Source organism: Phlebotomus argentipes, unplaced genomic scaffold (genome assembly GCF_947086385.1).
Source record: "Phlebotomus argentipes unplaced genomic scaffold, Phlebotomus argentipes genome assembly scaffold_18, whole genome shotgun sequence".
NCBI classification, from domain to species: Eukaryota; Metazoa; Arthropoda; class Insecta; order Diptera; family Psychodidae; genus Phlebotomus; species Phlebotomus argentipes.
Genome location: NW_026776177.1, coordinates 14,568,960 through 14,587,405, shown reverse-complemented (window position 1 = coordinate 14,587,405; position 18,446 = coordinate 14,568,960). Strand labels below are relative to the sequence as shown.

Below are 18,446 nucleotides of genomic sequence, written 5' to 3'. Positions count from 1 at the left end.
ATATTATCAGTAATTTTGTCACACCAAATACGACAATTGGACGCCCCTGAATATTGTTGCATCGTGGCGAAGCCAATAAAATGCGCGTTTGAGAATTAGTGATGTTGTTTCTTCAGGCACTTGATAGAGCAATTGCAGCCAAAACGATTTCGGTTTCACGTTCACGCAGCACAGAATTAACTCGACCGTGTTGTGCTTCCTCCACGGAAACCAGATGCCACAGAGAATCTCACTGAGTGCTTGTAAAATTCAACACTCTCCCTGTGGCGTGTGAGCTCCTCGAAGACAAATAAGTTTCAGAGCTAATCCTTAACACGCTGCCGTTCAAAAATAGCACAAAGGGTGAATAAACCCTCACTATATTTCACTCACATACTCAACTTCTTCCCTTTGCGCGCTGTGACGAATCTTGGGCATGTGGAGTATAATTCACATTGTGTTTGAGGAAAATATTAACCATTTGCATTTACACAGTGTAAACAATGATCCCCACTGCAATGTGCTATGTTGACATGAAGAATAAACAATTTTAATTCCTTCTAATTAACTATAAATGAATTTTCTTTCCAGGTGAGTGAGAATTGACATGGCAACGAGGTGCATTTGCTATATTCACTAATGAGGATATACGACACACCCAGCACAGTTTTCCACCCATTCCACACGCGCGCGTGTGGATAATTTTCCTGACTGCGCTGGAAAAGAGTGTAAGTCACAGTTTAAACAGTCAGAGGCCGATGGGTGAGGGTGCGATCGGACGTTTCTCATGAATCATCATCACTGTCAACGATGTACCTTGCTTACAGTTTTATTCACTCGATCGATTGTGGTATCAAAGTGTATTTGTGGTGAGGAAAAATACGGCGAATCATGTTCAAATAGTCTGTGTAATTCTGAGCGTGTTACGACACTCGAGATTCTCCCGGTTGCCATGCACCAACTGCACTAAATTTATCAGATCATCCGTCAAGTTATCCACAAATGCAACACTTAACATTGCGATATAATTTAAAATTGAATTTTAGTGTTCTACACCATCGAACAGTAATTGTTCCATGTTGGTGTATTTTGTCAGTTTGACCAACAATTTTATTGGTCGTTCGCTTACTCAAACAATTATTTGCAATTATTTCAAACTCATCCGCAGCCCCACATTTAGACCAAAAACACCCATTAAACCAGACAATAAAATGAGTGTCTAGAGTGTTTAGTTGAAATAGTCATGGCACTGTTAAATGCACTTTTCCACCACTTTTTCAATTATTTCGCTCAACCCTTCGCAAATTGACGTTCAGTGTTTCTGGGTAAATATCATTTGTTTCACAAGTAGCAATGAATATTACTTGTCATGCTTGATTACTTGATGCTTTTTATAGACATATAGAGTGAAATTCGAAAGAGAAAATGCCTTTGGTGCATGCGGAAATGCAAAAACTTTCCCTATTTTGAAGGTAGAACTTTATTTGGGCTCCTATAAAATTAGCAGCATGGCAGTGAATGGAGTTCGCAAGACTTTGGCTGGCGCATTGACTATGTACCACCTCGGGATTACTTACAAGTGCATTTGTCATTTGCAAAGTTTGGCAGAGTAATCAATATTCTGCAGGTAATTGTACGCCGTCCGTAAAAGTTTCAGTGAAAAGTCTGAGAGACAACAACTTCTGGCGGCACTACTCGCGATGGGATCCCAAGTTGAATGTGCTGGAGAGGAGTTGAGCGATTGATATAGCTATACTGTCAGGGTGGCGGATATTTATAGGGTCACCGTGAGCTTTTCGACTTTGCCACTCCATTAGTTTAATTGTTGTACACTCGAATCTGGCCATCTGACAACATCGACTTAAATGACTTTTGAGCTTCTGGGGTCTCACTGTTCCGCAGTGGTGCTTTTATTGGCCATCATAAAAATCCTCTGGCCCAATTGATGGCCCACTTGGAGTGTCTTGGGGCGCTGGGTGTGTGGGTGGACATACACAACATTGGGGAAATATTGCACTTTTTCTCACGTTCTAATCAGAATGATATCGAGGAGTATGGCAGCTATTATAAGGGCGAAAAGCACTAAACGCTCTCGGGGTGGAGGAGAATCACACATGTGTATATAAGGAAACTGGCGGAAGAATATTGGAAACACTATCTCGAGGCGAAAAAGGAAGAAAATCGGGAAAATAAATATACGGTTGGGTTGAATAACAAGACGTCAACTTCCCTTTTTCCTTCACATCGGGCGGAGAAGAACGGAAAGAGAGCCTTTTGTGTTTTACATGCTCAATTTTTTCTCTCTATTCTCACAGACTATCGACCAATAGGGGAGATTGGGGCGAATTCAACGCATTTCTCAGACTGCTACTCATTTTTGGCCGGAGACTGATCGAAGTAGTTCCATTTTCCCCTACATTTTGCGCTATGTACATACGTAATATATATTGTGCTGTAGGCTAAAATGTCCCAAGCATGTATGCACGTCGGTCTAGAGCAATTTCTCAATGTATAGGTAAATATTTGCCACCACAGAATGGTTTCTCTATTCCTATATAAGCGATAAAATGCAAATCCATCAGGCATGACTTTGCACAATGATACAAAAGCCCATATAGCGTGCCATCGTCAATCCACACCTAAAAAGCTCCACACAGAGGGCTTGAAGGGTGGCTTTACCTTATAATTGAGGCGATGGAAAAATTAATGGGGATGAAAAATACGCTCAAACTCAACACTTCCGGCGTCCTTCCGAATATCCTCGATTCATTCTCCCGCGCTCACAATTCACAGTGAAAGGGAGGGAATTAGCATTAAATTGCTTCTTTCGCTGCAACGCCACTCTTCGCGCAGTCATTTCTAATGTCACGCATGACAATAAATTCACCCAAGCATTATTCTGTGCTCCCAAGCAACGGCATGAGCGGCGGCACAATTTAAATTTATACCTCACCACCTCAGGCAGGAGAAACAATTTTCTCAATGTGTGAAAAGTGACGGTGTGAAATTTACCCGGCCACCCCAAATCCTGCTGCACTTCCGTGTTTTCCCCGCATAAATTACGCGCCTGCAAGGGCTGAAATTTACTATCGGCGCCTGATGCATGGCTCCTTGGTCCAATCGATTGCACCCTAGCCTTTTCACCACCTCACCACAAATTGGGCCATTTTCCCCGTCAGCTGCAGTGTGGAAAAATTTCCCAGAAGTAGAATTTCTCCCTCCGATGTCACACACACACACACACAACACCCTGTCAATTCTCCAGACACTCTTGATAATGTGCGAGTGAAAATCCTCACAAAAGTCCACAAATATCCCCCAAAGCTTTGAGGGTCTTTAAGAAAATTGTAGGTAGTATATACGTTTTTCTCCAATTGATTTTCTCTCGTGCGACCGTCTCAGGCTGCGAGAGGAGGAAATATTTTCTTTCTTTTCTTGTAACATTCCGTGTCACTTCAATATCTGTGACCATATGACCTTTCCAGCGCCACCGAGTTAGAAATTAAACACCCAAACAAACCTGGGAATTGAGATTTAAATACGATAATTATTGCGAGAATTATTGAAAATGCCAAGGTTAAGGTTGATGTAAAAGTCCCAAAAATAACCTCTTTGTATCCCAACTTTATCCACCTCAACATTTTAAAGACTCTTGAGGCAGTTTTGGAAGTTCACCTTGTGAGTGAAATACACCAAAAATTCTTAGAAGGAATTCATCCACAATTTTCCGTACCTTCACTACTCCCGGAGAGCTTTTAACCAATTATGATATACAAATAATATTGAAAATGACAAAATCTTGATACTTCTAATGAGGGTCCCGAGAGGCAACAACTTTGCAAGGGTATTGCTATGGAATTTGAGTGAAGTTTAGGGTAACAATTGAGGGGATGCCAAAGTTTGAAGTGTTCTCAGAAATTGGGGTAATCGTTGTGAAAAGTGTGTAGAATATTCTGGGACAAGACATTTGACTTAGTAAATTTTCAACAAGCAAACTGACAGATCTTTAATAACCACACACACACTTGGAGTGGTGTTTCTGGGATTCAGAGAAAGTCCAAAGCTGGAACTGTGAGAGTTGAGAAAGAGTGGAGCGGATTTCCATGAATCTGTGAGGGCAATTGGAAAAGTTTGGTGGAATTTTAATGAAAATTCCACTATTCGCCGAGGAAAAATGCTGGGCAACACAAGTTTTGGCAGAGCGTGAGAGTGAAAACGTGAAGGTACCAACTTTCTACCTCAATTTAATTCACATTGAGAGCAATTCTGTAGCTGGATGAGAGATACCCGACCGACGATCTTGGCAAAATCCGACAAATATTTAATGTAATTTTTCCTCCTAATTCTATTCGCAGCGAAGAGCCACTGAAAAGACTGAAGAGGGCAAAATGAAAACTCAAACTCTTACAATATTCACTTGATTTTCCATGAAGGTGTGTGCTGTTTGCTGCTATCGCTGTCCCGCTGTGCCACGGCAAAATTTCTGGGCTGCAAGAGTGGAACGAGAAGCCACAATATTTCCCCCGAGGTCTGGCAGAGAGATCTTTTTTCTGTGCTGCAGAAGCTCTTTTATAGCCAGGCTTCGTGCTGCTCCCTGTAATCTGATCGACTTTACTCCTTTTGATGCTTACACGCATTGGGAATCGCAATGTGGGCGTACTGGTCCAGTCAATAGAGACTTGAATCCTTAATTGTCCTTCAATCCTCCTTGGGAATATTACTCTAACACCCCAAAGTGTAATACCTCTTCACCCATGAAACTTTAAAAGTCACACATTTGCCCCCTGAAATCTCTGTGAAATATTGATTTGTGGCCCATCAATCATTCCGGAAGGAATTTCTACTGAATGAGGGTGGCTCTGTTGAGCGGAGAAATGGCATAAAGTATTGTTACAAGTGATTGTAGGTCACACCCCAAAATCTCTCAACGGCGATGGAGCAAAAAGCTGGCAGCACAAATGCCGCCTGGTGTGCGGTTCATTGTGGTTATTCTCGTCTATTCTTCCTTCATTACCCCATCCACACCCTGGAGTCTGACCGTCATCCCGGGGCCTCAGCGACGTGTAGGCCGACCCCAAATGATACTCCACATCTCGAAGCAATTTCACCCCCAAGGCCACCCCCAAACACGATTCGCCACACGACTTGTTCATCTTTAATCTGCGGCGATTGTGGTGTGCGCTGAGGTCAAGGTGCTTGAACTGTGCTGTACTGTCAAGTGTTTCTTAATTGGCTTATAGAAGCATCCAGTCAACACCACGAGCTAAAAAAAGTCGCGGTTTGAGATGCACTCTGTCTGTGGAATCACGTTGGGAAGTTGAACTGTTGACTAACGCAGTTTAATTATACATTTTCATCCCCTTTAGTTGTGGAATTCCTCACGAATGACGTGCCGGTACTTAAATATTCATAAAGCGCAAGGCGTCTACCCTCCAAACACCTTGCCTGGAGGTTGACTGCGACTTCGTGTCACACTTGGCCTCTCACATTGTGGGTGTTTGCCCATTTTTCCCTGAGTTCCCTTCGTCCTTTTTTCACGCCATGTTGAACGAGGCGTGCTGTAGACACGAATACCCAGCAAAATGAGCCAACAGTCCAGATGATGGGTAAAAGCATGAGAAAATCCTTGTGAAAATCTTGCTGATTTATTTTTAATGCATACACCACTTTATCTGGGTAGGAATATCACCAAGTGAGATTACACACTTTATTGATTTTTACATGGATGACACTTTCCCACCATTAGAGTAATTATGCTGTAAAATCCTCACGTTATTGGCTGTTTAATGGCACTGTGGAGTATTTCTCATTAAATTTTGATTATGTTGAGAACAAGGCTGAGAATTTCGCATCGATAGACTTGCAGGAAGAGCCAGACAAGCTGTGAGTTTAATTGCAAGGAGTAAATATTAATTTGGTGCGATATTTCAATAGATTTCCCAGAAGAGTAGCAAGAAATTTAACATTGATTCCGAACTGTTCTGTTCAATTCAGAGACAATAGATACATCTTCAAATGTCACAAGTGAGTCACCATGGCAATTAATTGTTTAATGTCTTACCTTTTATTGTTCTCTGACTATTCATGAAATATTTAATACCGTCTTTTAGTGCTTCCTCTGGACAGTGTGGCAAGCGATTTGGGTAATTCAATTCCAGCCAAATGATGGTCTGAAATCGGACAGAAGAAATCAAACTTGAGACCAAAATGTTATCTCACGACATCGAACGTAGGTTGTATGATGGTGAACACAATGGTGATACTCACTGAATGGTGTAATTTTCGTTTTCCGATAAAAGCGCCATGTATTATTTAATAGATTGTGGGGTTCTGTGGCAATGTAATCGTCTCAATCAATCATGAAATTATCATTTCTCCGTTTTGTTGGACGAAACATTCGAAATGCCACAGTGAAATTCAAATTATTGTAATCTTATAGTGCAAAGACTTGCGTTTCATTTACTATTCACACTATATATTTCCAAATTTCTCATACGCCGCCGCCCCTAAATACTACTGAAAATATAGGTCAAATGAAATGGGGAAATATAGAATATGATGATGTACGTTTCGATGGTTATGCATTAAACATAATGATATTTCCATATTTATGTTGCGCTCTCGATTTTGATATGTTTGACTATACATGACTATTGAAAGCCGAAAACATTTAGCAATGGTTTCCCACAACAGCGCATGTATGCCCATCATTAATGCACGCAATATTGCACCTGAATGATTAGTTTTATTAGATATTTTGTGCAAATCGCACAAAATTACTCAAATTAGATTGAAATCTCTGTGAACCATAATTATCTCCATTCATCCCCGACATGATATTAGATTTATAATATGTGATGGATTTATTGTTGTTACATTAATATTTCAATGGACTTTTCATGGAGTTGTGCGTTAATTGAGATGAATTAAAATTTATCTACATTTTGATACGTGGTATGACATAATTTGCAATTTCGTTCATAGAACATGTATTCAAATGGTTCGAAAATTAACTCAAATTCCAAACACTGTAATTACTCTATATAAGAGGAATTTTCTAATCCTGTGTGAATTCCAGCCGTGATTGTGAATGTTTAATTAATTTTGGCTACATTCGCATAGCGAACCAAAAAATATTGACAATCAAAGGAAAAATGATGAGAATTTCATCACTTTCTACATTTCCATGTGTAGTATTGGTGAATAATATTTATGTAATGAGTTAATTCACTTTCAAGTGTAAATACGGATTCTCCCCCTGAACTGCATCACATTATTTGTTTAGCCACTTTATTTATCGCCTCTACACGAATGCAGAAGTCTTGCAGAATCTCTTGCATCGCCATGATGTTTCTTTTCGTGGCAGAACCTCCCGCCGCATTGTCTTGTTGTGTAAATAAGGGGTTGAAGAAGATAAGGTGGAGATTTATGGTGAATTATAAAATCATGGTGATCGGTGGGTGTTTGGATTTTCCTTCGTCTCGCCTCACACGAGTCCAACCCCGACGTGAGTCGTAAATAAAGTCAGTTGGGGTGATTGGAAGTTCATGGGCTCTTCCCTCCCTCGGCGCAGTGGTATCGATTTCTTCAAGAGAAATTACTCGTTGGACGTTGCCATAAAACTCTTGTTTTTTCTTCTCTTCCCTCACCTCCAGCCACCTCCATAGTTTTAACGCCACCCGGAAAAAAGCCCACCCCTTTTTGGGGGGGAGGTCGACATGGGTGACTTCCTCGTAGACGCTGGTGGCGCCGTCGAGCCGAATCCGAGACGCCTTCTCTCATTCATTCCGCAATTCCCAGAGACACTTATGAAACTTTTACGGAATAAGTTTTGTGCGGCCCAGGGTTGAGGACTCACATCGATGAATGTCTGCAGGGTCGGAAGGAAATTCAAATAAATTTTTCCCCTTTTGCCACCCACGCTTGTTCTGCGGAGAGAAATGTGGGGTGGAAGATGGCAATCACAGAAATGCTTCTTCTCTGTGTTGTATTTTTCCCTCCGTCAGTGCGCCCCAGACTTTTGGGTGGGTTGGAAAAACATAAGTGAGAATGTATACAAGCTCTTTTTGTGGGCCCATTGAAAAGCCCCAAGAAGAATGATTGTATTTGCTTGATTATCAATCCTGTCTCGTTCGCTGGAATGGCTTTCATTAGTAGCCGAAGTGGGGAGATGCGAAGGGGTTCCGATATTTGAGGGATGACCTCTTTCCCAATCATGCCCGCAATTTTGCCAATGTATCCACAATTAATTATTTTTTCTGTCCAAATTGGAAATGTAATGAGAGCCTCCGGAAAAGTGGATGGATTACACAGGGCATCGTGTAAAGAGAGTTGACTGTCAATGCGAATGGGGGAGAGTTAACTGGAATCACCCACAAAAGCGCCATTGAGAAGTAAACGATGGCATTCGGCCCCATCAGACATGGGCTACAATATTGGTCCAAATGGAGCAAGTGGAAATCAATATACTCTCTTTTCAGCCATGGGCATCAGACCGTTTTATGATTTTTCTGTTTATTTGACAATTATTCGGCAATAAATTGTACAATTTATACTCATTTATGTGGCGGAATGGCATATAATTTGCTGCAAATAATTTGTTTGATTATCTCTGGGTGTACGAGGAAGAAAAAAAAACCTAATTCCGTGACTCGTGCCAATCACGGGGTGATTTATAGCATGACTCTTATGACCGTACCAGTGATTTAGTGTAGGGCCCGGTACGCAAGGAAGTCGCTTCTAAATCACTGACGCGCGCGCTGCCCTCAATGTTATTTTACTTCCGTGCATAAAAAGTAAGTCAAATAGTTATTGTTTGGCCCCAAACTTATGCCCTAACGTAGGAGATATACAAGAGATATATATACACAACACTTGGGGCATTGTTGAGGCTTGACAACAACCTGTTAGCGGGCCATTCTATCCGTCTATGAGCCCATTGGAAATCAATCATTGCCCACAAAATTGATTTCACTACAATGTCTTTTGATTGGAATTTATGAGGAATTAGATAGCGCGTGATTTATTAGTTGCACAGCACTTCTTTTTCAGCCTTTTTTCACAACCAGCATGACCTAAATTTCTTCAGTATGAGGACTCAGAGCCAATTAAAGTCATATTGAATGTGCTCTTTTGGGGCGTATTGCAATATTCTGGCAAATGTTGCTTTTTGTAAAATTTCACTTCAATCCCTCTTTTTTTACTATTATTCTCAGTGTGATTTTTTTCGCAATGGGAAAGAAAAGTTTAAGGCGATTATAATTTTTTATATGTTATCCTTATGAATCTTGCGATTTCTGTTAGTACTCTTTTTTTAAATAATCTCATCCACACAATCCGAACCGTCGTACTTTTATTCTGATGTGGACAACAATTCTAGTCCATAAACAAAGACGACGAGGGTGAGTTTATTTATCTTGTACAACTTTTGCCCATGTTTAATTCATTAGTGCCCCTTTTTGTGTCTCTTCTGTGCGTGCAAATAAATTCTCCATACACAATTTCCCAACATGTCAGAACACAAGAGAGCTTTCCTGAAAAGCTCACTAACATTCCATCGTGCTCCTGGTGTGATCTCAAAAGCGCGAATTTATCCTCATGCAATTCTTGCACACATCCTCGCATGGAGTAACTTGGAAATGCACAAAGTGGAAGTGAATGAGGGTTGGCAGAGGGATGACGGGATGGGGGATGGAGGAAAAAAAGGCGAAGCGGGTTAGCAGGAAAGTATAAGTTGCATGCAAAATGCATAATTTTGTTATAAGCTGAAAGCTCTTCGTCTGCAACTCGCACCATTATGTTATGCGCATAAATATAAAAGGAGGCAAACTTTCTATCTGTGAGTGCCACGATTGTGGTTGGGAGGCGTATAAGCAAATGAATGCACAATTCACGATGCAAATGTTCTCCTTTGCTGAATCCTCGGCGGGCATCATGAATAAATGCTTAATACTATTTCACAGTCTTTACCAATGGCAGCTCTTAAAGCACGAGAGAGTCTTGAGGATGTTTTCTGGCCATCTCAGTATCTCTACGTGAATCTTTTCAACCACTTCAACTCACTCACCACTGAGCAGTCCGCGATTTTGGTTTTGCTACACAATGAAATTCAGTGAAGTAATCTTCCTGTGTAAATACGCTTGTGTATTGCCAAAATTAAACAAGAATCTGAATTTTGTGATGATATTTGACTGTTGGGGAGGAATTTTGTGAACATTGAGGAGGAAGCATGACCATTCTGTGATTTTGATCATTCCCCACACCAAAATTACTGCTCTGCTCTCAATTGAAAGTTGGGAGTGGGCGAGAGGATTAAATACACAACTCGAATAGACAATAAACACAAGAAATCTCTTCCTCGAGGCATCAGGGCTAACAAAAGCTATGTGCACCGCTCTCTCAATCGTCTACGGACTCTCAATTGAATTGAGAATGTTGCAATAAAAATCGCAATCCATCCCGGTTCAATGCTTCGTTGTCGAATGCTAGATTCGGGTGAGTGGAATAAATCAATTCAGAAGAATTGATGGCGTGAAAGAGAATTTATCTGTTTCCCTCGCAGTCAACAGAAATTATTTGTTGAAAAATCGTTTATACTTTCCACTTTCTGCTCTCTATTTTGGCAAATTGTATCTCGCAAAGAGCGATGGAATTGGAGTCTGTGTGCTTCAGGGAAGAATTCTGATTTGTCATATTAAATGAAAAGAATTCAGAGAAAGCGATGACAATCGAGGAAATACTTGGTAATTGATTTACATTGTACTTGCGGATATTAAAATTCTAACCTTATCACAAATGTGTTGAAATGATGTTTCTTGCCTTGAACCACTCCCTTCCAGAATTCTTTCTTATGATAGTTCATTTCTTTGGAATTGCCAATTGAAATTCTTAACATTTGCGATAGCATCACACGACGAAATTGGTTAAATTGCAATAATATTATAGTGCGGTCGCAATTCTTATCTCTTAATAAACTGTCCCTCAGTTTGTCGGTCTTTTGAGCACTTCTGCGCCTTCTAATAAGAGAGATTTTATCAGAGATCAAGTTCATGGTCGCTGGAGTGCCTCAGCATTTTTACTTAAGCATCCATAGAGATGTGGAAGAACACTTGAGTGAGACACTTGACATGGAGAAAAACGAGATTGACTTTTTCGTATGCCTTTTCACATCCGGCTTCTGCATCTGGATAAATTCCGTCCGACTCCCATAAATAATTCCACTCTGACTTTTTATCCCATCCACATAAGATTGCACTATTTTACACATTACCCAACATGGGCCATTATAGTCACTAATTTTATTAACTCTTTTTCTCCATCTCCGTTTCAGTCGCCTGTATTTTTGCCCGCTGCGCTCGGAGAGATCCATGAATGCTGTAGTCTATGTAAGTGGTGAATGTTGATATAATATCAGGGTGGGAGAATTATGTAAGTTGAAAACATTTAGAGAGCAAGTGCACCATTTCTCACACAATCTAGGGCGTGAGTTCTTTTTGTGCGGTGCCCATGAAAGATTTAAGGGTTGGCGGGGTGTGATAGAAATAATGGTGCATTGCCTGAATGTGCAGCGATGGGAAAAGGCAAGGCGCAGGCATTCAGCACTGTACTATATGCAAATAGATTTATCACGAAAGAAAAGACGTTTAACTATTAAATTTCCTAAATGGAGTTTTGGGCGGGTGTGAAAGATGTCGTTGGGGAAGACAGTCACTCACACTCTCACACTTCTGCCACGGCACGAGATGTGAAATATCACAGTATCCGGACTTTGTTGCAATTTTACCATCGCGGATGTGACTCCGCTTACACCTCCTCGGATGCACCCCGGAAACTCATTTAGTGTGTGAAGTCGACAAAGACGCGACTCATAATTTATTGTCTTCCCATCCTCGAGCGAGGCTCAAGAGGGTCTTGAAACTTTTTTCTGCACCCCTTCCTGAAAATGTGCTTCTTTGTCGCACAGACTTTTAGCTGAAGTCAGCCAACCGAGATGAAAGTTCCAGCGTGAACGAAATAGGATTTCGGGTCTCTGAAGATTAAAAGCTCTAGAATTGAGTTTTCATGTGCAACAGTTGCGCATCAGTGTTAATTTTTTTCAACAGGCAGAATAGTCAAAAATAGTTATAGTTAACATCTCTGGTGCTAATCAAGAGGACAAAGTTATGTCTAATGCATCTCCTAAGTATGATAAACTTACATCCTGCGAATTAAGGATTGCCACAAAGATACCCCAGATGGTGCACACTGAATTACACCATGAGCATCAGCATCCTCCACTTGTTCACAGCTTCGCAAAGTGGCGGTGAATGCTAGAAGAACGCTATTCACACGTGAATTCATTTGCGTTCGTATATGGGAAAACGTAACTACTTGTATAAATTTCAAAACGTAAGCCGGATTTTCACAGCAATTCAGCATTAGTGTAATCTATACTTGGTTGGGAGATATTTTTCATGAGCAACGCTTGGATGTGGAGATGCAAAAGAGTGACGATGGGAGATCACGAGAGATTTCCTGTTGCATTTGTGGGTCGTGCAATTGGACAGGATGCTCATGAAGCCTTGCATTGGGGATGTGATTTACACAGAAAAAATCCCCCGTCATGGACTGTACGTGACTGTTTTCAGTGAAAGCAGCGACAAAGGTCAGTCAGAGTGATTTTTTAGCCTATTTGAAAGCCATTGTGGGTCACACATTTGGGATAAAACTCTGGGGATTTGCAGCATTTTGCAACATTTTGACCACTGTGTTTATGGGCGCAATTGTTCAATCAGGAATGAATTTTATGGAGTTTCAAAGTACTTGAATAAAAATGCGCTTTTCTGCTTTCACATGAAACCTTTGCTGTGCCAGTAAATGGTGCGCCGAATGGCTCATAGTTTCCAATAATGCAACTCAATTTCACTCTCAACTTCTGCAATGAGTTCATACAACACTCCAGAATGAGAACCTACCCACACACATTGTGGATGATTGACCTCCTACAATTGCCATGGAATTGAGTTGAAATAATCTCAAAGTGTGCTTACGTGATGCAACTCTGCAATGATGCACTGAAGACAGGGCTTATACTGCCAGTCTTTATGGCACTGGCGGGAGGATCGTTAAAATTCAATTATGAGATGAAATCTGTGAGGGAAAAATTTCTTGAAATTTATTGCCCACTCATGCTCTTATCATTCTCATAAGGAAAGTATGGGTAAGTTGGCAGGAATGGAGTTTTAGTGGGGTTGGCCATAAACTAGTAAAGTGTTGAGCACAAGTTGGCTCCATCGGAATGTTGCAGTTTAATGGCTAGTTTTTACGACTTTTGCTTTATTTCCTCCCAAACAGTATTGTTTAAATAAAATATCTTATAAACTTTGCCGCCCAGACTTTTCTTCGCTCTACAAACACACATTTTGCAGTTTGCCGTGTTGGTGAAAAATCCCTACCGTGGGTGGGAAATTGGTCGTCGCTTTGCGACTAAATTGCTCATTTCGCTGCTGGTGATGGTGGGGAATTAAAAACGCGAGACACGGGGTGGGTGTGAGGCTCCTGAGAGCAAATACGCCACAACAGTAAATGGGTGTCCTTCTGCAAACAGCAGAAGCCACTAATGATGTGATGACGACGGCAGCGGTTTCTAAATGAAGTGGAAATGATGTTAATTGTTATTCCAGTAGTGTTATTACCAAATGACAGAGTTAACTTATATTTGCGACGCTGGAAGTTCTCTTCAAATGTGCTATCTTGGCAGTTTAAAAGATTCTCCTTTGTGCAAATATGGGACACTGAGGACGATTTGAGAAGAAACACGCCAAGGAGAAGCGCCAGAATGAAATTCCACATCAAGATCATGGAGTGTGGCCTCAATTGTGTGCACTCAGCATACAGATCAGGACATAGAAATGGCAGATTATTTAAGAATCGAGTTTGGGTGTTAGGTTAGTAAAGAAAATCCCAAGGGATCGCTGAGTTTTCTCAAGTGAGAAAACTCTATAGAATTGATTCTATTTATGCTCTTTTCTTAGCAAAAAAAAATCAGGAGAAAATATAGATTTCAATGTCATGAATGGAGGAGATTTCATAAATTTACCAAGTTGCTCATATTTATGGGCGCCGTCGAGATGGAAAAATTCCTACAATTTCCCAAGTCTTATGGCTCTGCGGCCTGATGCATTCTTGGGACGCTTCCTGTGAGCTGAATTGAGCCCCACTCGAGCCATTCCACGATGAGAGAAACTGTTAAAAGTTTACCCCATTCTTTTGTTGCTCCCCAACATAAAACTTCATCTGTATAGAGTGTGTTTTGTGGGACTTGGCGATGGTGCAACTCTTAATTTCTCCACTGAGATACCCTCCAAACTATTGCACAGTATTGCCAAAAGTACCCTGAGTAAAGTTTTGTTAAGCATAGAATATGGTGGTTTGAGATGAAAATAGCACAAGAAGTGAAGAAAAGCTCAAAAGTCCGTTGGGCAAATATTACCACTTGTCTTGTATACACCTCTTCGAATTTAATTTCGCATGAAGTGTACCTTGAAACCATTAAATTACCATAACTTTGTGCCCCGGCATTGCGTCTTAGTGCCTTTGCTCAGCAAATTTATCTGTATTGTTTATCCGGGAGCTTTCCAGGTAACTTCCTTCTCAAATACAAGAAACTTCACAGATACTGAAACGTGAATGTTTTAGACAATTTTTGATGTGCAAAATTTCAAGACATGACATGAGAATGCCAATTTACCTGTATTTTCGCTTAATTTCATTGCATGGCGCATTTAAATTTATTATAGGCAATTAATTGGTGACAAAGTGAGCATAATTGTCAAGCTATTTATCATTTCATGCTCTGAATTCTGTATTCATCATATTTGAAGTGAGCTAAACTGTAAATTTGTCGTCACTGAATTTTGATCTCACATTCTAGCAATTTGATATGAAATTGTATGTTTCTGACGTCAGTGTAAGTCAAGCCTTGCTTTATTGAAAGCTCATCCTCCAAAAACTTGAGGCGTTGGAAATATTCACCCCAATGAACAACCCTGTGACACAATTCTCGTGTATGAGAGCTCAAATAAGAGTTGTGCGGAAGTGAAAATCAGGGGAACGAATGAGTTCCTCTCACTAATCCAACATCTCACCTTCAGTGCCGTCAACTAAATAAATTCCCTCATTTCGCCCGCAGAAGAGGTCGCGATTTGGGATTTTCCAGGTGCACAAATAAAGAGGATTTCATCTGCCACTGGCATTTTTTCCTTAGCTGCATACCTATGGGCACAAAAAATCTCCGTCTGTGGAATTGAAAACTTTATCTTCCCAATTTACGTGTTGTATTGAAAGTCGCGCATAAAATGGCATCATTACGTATGTTGAATGTATAGCTTCGAGCATGGAAATCTCGGTGCAGGAAAGCATGTGCATTCTATAGTAGGTGGGAGAAATGAGATTTTTTCGTCCAGGAAAACACAGTGAGATGAAAAGAACTCCATTTCCAGGAGCAATGGTGAGGAATTTCCAATGGGAACCTTCAGATTCGCAAATCGCAGGCGAATGGCATTTACGGGAACTGAATATGTAGGACTCACTAATCCCTCGAGGATAATATGCAAAAATGCTGAGTTTTTCTCAAAATGTAGATGAATTTTCTAGTAGACTGATTAGAATTAGAAGATTCACCGTAATGTCCCTGCTTTTATGCATTCGGTATTGCCAATGACTGCAATTTAATTGAGAATAGATATAGAAACTCATGATTATTCATTTATTCAAAAATTCTGCAGACAAATGTTTCATATTTTCACATTGAAATTCTTCTTTTAGTCATGTTTTCTGCAGAGAAATATGACAAGATTGTAATATGAAATTTCAATACACACATATCGATTGACATGTCAATTTCTTTTAAGAATCCACTCGGTGAAATGCTCACGTTTTGCCATGTAATCGTGACAAAAAATGGCAAAATGCACACTTCTTTACTCTTGTGATATTTTCCACGCGAAATATGCATACCACGAACGCTACCCCTTCATCGAAATGCAAGAAATCATTTTCTCCTGACGCTTCTTTCGCTGGAAGTAGTATAACTACGAAATGTTCAATTTATGAAGAAAAGGAAAGAGGTTTTGCCTCAATAAATCTACACTTGCTGCAACATGCAATTCCTGGGGTGAGAGTTTTGTCTGAAATTCCCGTTTCTATGCATGCAATTTTTGAAAAATTCTCTACAAATTGTTGTCGAGAAGATTTCTCTTAAGCTGCTTTCAATGAGGACTTTTTTTTACATGAATAAAAAAGTGACATTCAATATTTCTGCATGATTAACTATGAAATATTTCTGTAAAAAATATACAATTGTGTGCTTTAAAGTGAATAGAATTTTTGAAATCAATTTCAGCGGTAATCGCTCATCGGGCGGCATTAAGTGTTGTTGAAAAGAGCGATTTAAATGGCATACATAAAGTTTATAAATGAGCAAATTCTCTCATCGCCACGCACAGTCTCTTCATTATTATCATTAAGAGCAGCTGGTGACGTGAAGTGCGAGTATTTTGCGATGATGTGGTGTGGAAAATGGGGTGTGTATGTATGTGGAAAAGCCTATTAATTTGCTGAATTTTCCACATCACTTGATAATCTGAACAGGAGAGTCCTTTTCGTCAGTGACAACGTTGAGCAATGGGTATTTTTGCACGGTATGCTCTCATCTATTCGAAATCCAAATTGTTCCTTTGTTGGAGGACTTTTGAGTTGAGAGTGTAATATTGGTGACATTGTGGATTTCTGTATATGTTGCAAATTTCTCAGAATATTCCTTTCTAACGTTGGTTGTTATTGAAAAGGGAAGCAATATATACGAAAAGGGGTGGGCTCTGTATGTGGCAAACATAAAAATCTCTCTTTCAATCATAAATCACGAGCTAAAGGCAAGAGTGTGGAGGGTTTGACGAAGAAAAATTGATGACTTGTGCACACATATCATATATTAGGGAGGCAGAAATCCCTAATTTCGGTTAACAGATTTTTCCTGGGGGTAAAATTCCAAATCGTCGTTTTACACTTCTTCTCCAATGAACGCGCGAAAGAAAAATTTGCCTCAATTGAGAGAGAATTCCCGCTCATTTTCCACCACACTGGCAGATGGGACAAGGAAGAGAGGCATTTAAGGCGAGCATAATTTCGCCTGAGCCTCGCGATGGCATTTATTAACACACCGAACAGAATGAGAGCCATAAGGGAAACGGGTGTACATTTTTCTTTCTCCTCCATTCCCACCCGTGCACATTTATACAGAAAAATCCATTCTATCGCTTCTCGTCATCGAGAATGGCTCAAAATCAAATACACGTCCATTGTCATGTTAAATTCTTCCGGAAAAATATTTTCCTTTCATTCTTATCCAATCGATTCCAATTTTCCCGAGACGATATCGGGAGGGTGTTTGTCACTCATCGCCATCAGACCATGAGCTCCATGCCGAACGTACCGTGTGGCAGGCACAATTGCCGAATAACAACGGAAACGGCAGGGAGGCGGGCATTGATGTCAGAAAGGCGAATCTCATCGATTTAGTAAAAATCGAATTTTCAACAGGATGAGTTTTATAAATGTCTCTGGATTCACTATTCAATTGATTGCTTCATATGTCGGAATCTGAGAGAAATTTTTATGAATACCATAGCGGATTTTAAGTGCTCAGGCGTTCTAGCGTTCTTAATTTCTCTGAGTGTAATAAAACCCACCGTGAGGCCGGATATTGTTTCAGGTGCCATGACAGGAGGAATATGAAGCGAAATAGACGTTAGTGAGCATTGTTTATGCAGAACAATTCCTCGCAATTTCTTTTCACCCATTCTGTGTGGCACAAAAGAGCGAAAGGATCGTGTATTCCTTTAGGCGAAGGAGCATTTGCAAGTTGCTTTACCTTCTCGAAAAACATAAATTTACATTAGGAATTCAGGGAGACTATAAATTTTCTTTAAATGAATAAATCAAGATTCGAGATATGTCGCGACACAAAAACTTGCCATTTCTCACCCCTTCGCCCAGGAAATTTGTTCAGGGCGAATGTCTTGCTGACGGGAAGCTATTGCAATCAAAACTTCTATCGAGCGCTAAAGTGGGTGCACTATTAGGAGATTGTAGAAATTTCATTTTGCATATTGAAAATAATACGCAAGACAAGTATCTTATTCAGTATACGCCACAATTTGGTGTTTTCCATATAATAAATAGCTATATTCAGTATTATATAGCTAAGCGAGCTAAGCATAATAAATTTACAGAGACTTTTGAGGTTGTTTCGCAGTTGGTGGGCAACCATTAGAGTTGAGGTGTGAATTTGCTCCCCTTGGAGAGAGCATGCGAAGTAACCTTTCCAGAGGTTGACGGTTTATCTGTGTGGAAAACAACCACTGAAAACTTAATGAGCATTTCTGGATGAAATTGGAGAAAATTCACAACTTTTCGCCGCCTCGCTTATT

At 40.3% G+C, this 18,446-nt stretch overlaps 1 protein-coding gene across 4 annotated transcripts in view; it reads left to right on the top strand.

The window, feature by feature from the left end:
* The window catches only part of LOC132259944 (leucine-rich repeat-containing protein 24), a 57,304-nt gene that overhangs the window by 17,881 nt on the left and 20,977 nt on the right, over positions 1-18,446 (top strand). Inside the window, exon 3 of one of the 4 annotated variants that reach the window (XR_009468329.1) lies at positions 571-613. The exons of 2 other annotated variants lie outside the window; for them this stretch is intronic. The gene's annotated coding sequence lies outside the window, so the exon portion shown is untranslated. Of the gene's footprint in view, positions 1-570; positions 614-11,308; positions 11,364-18,446 lie in introns of those variants that run through there. One more of the 4 variants, XM_059757783.1, reaches the window with a different exon arrangement.